This window comes from Colobus angolensis, unplaced genomic scaffold, assembly GCF_000951035.1.
Source record: "Colobus angolensis palliatus isolate OR3802 unplaced genomic scaffold, Cang.pa_1.0 Scaffold144, whole genome shotgun sequence".
Taxonomy (NCBI): Eukaryota; Metazoa; Chordata; class Mammalia; order Primates; family Cercopithecidae; genus Colobus; species Colobus angolensis.
The window spans coordinates 278012-279314 of record NW_012114533.1 but is presented as its reverse complement, the minus strand read 5'-3'; positions in this window follow the sequence as shown (position 1 = coordinate 279314).

Here is a 1303-nt window from a genome sequence, read left to right as displayed (position 1 = left end):
CTCCCGGGTTCACGCCATTCTCCTGCCTCAGCCTCCCGAGTAGCTGGGACCACAGGCGCCGCCACCTCGCCCGGCTAGTTTTTTATATTTTTTAGTAGAGATTTCACTGGGTTTCACTGGGTTAGCCAGGATGGTCTCGATCTCCTGATGTCGTGATCCGCCTGTCTCGGCCTCCCAAAGTGCTGAGATTACAGGCTTGAGCCACCGCGCCCGGCCTTCAGGGGGATCTTCAGCGGGGGTCTGTGGATGCAGTTTAAGAAGTCGGCCAGATGCCGCTAATGTGACTTGCACAACAGTGGTAACGCGCCGAGACACTTCCCCAGATTACCGAACAAACCTGAGACTCAGAAAGGTTAGGGACTGCTTCCCTAAAGCAGTAGTCACTACCTCATTTGCACATATCGTCCCCATCATCCATTTTGGAGCAGCCAGAATATATTTGCCTTCTAAGCTCCAGAAGATACAATTCTCATCTGTGTTTTTTCTTTTCTTTTTTCACGTATTCATTATCATCCACTAAAAATAACCCATTTTACAGAATGTTCATTGACAACTGCAATTCTATTTTAAACACATTTTTTAGCACAAGTTTAAAACATAAAATTGAAATTCTTTGTCTTTTTGTGGAATAGAATTGTAGCTTTACCTTACTTATCAAAGATGCAATTTTGCTATGATTTGTGGATGCTTTTGTCTAGAGAAAACAACTTCGTCACTTGATGGAGATTCCTCATCCTGCACAGTTCGCCCTTCTATCCGTGTCTGCCCTCTGCTGTCGTGAGGTCCTTCCTGCCACCTACAGGCCACCCCAGCTTTCACCGGCTGATGTGAAGGTATGAAAAGGCCCCTCTGTGGAAGCACAGGAGAAAACTTGCCGCCATTCTCCCCATGTGACAGGTACATTTCCACCTGTCCCCATGAGGACCACGGCCCTGGCAGAGGAGATGCTCAGGGGCAAGAAAAACACATTTCATGAGTTGCTCTCATCACCCTCCTCCTTTATAAACTGATGGCAAAAGTGCCATCTGGGCAGGGCACGGTGGCTCACATCTGTCATCCCAGCACTTTGGGAGGCCGAGGTGGGTGGATCACTTGAGGTCAGGAGTTCGAGACCAGCCTGGCCATCACGGTGAAACCCCGTCTCTACTAAAAATATAAAAAATTAGCCAGGTGTAGTGGCACACACCTGTAATCCCAGCTACTTGGGAGGCTAAGGCAGGAGAATCACTTGAAGCCAGGAGGTGGAGTTTGCAATGAGCCAAGATCACACCACTGCACTCCAGCCTGGGCAAAAGAGTGAGAC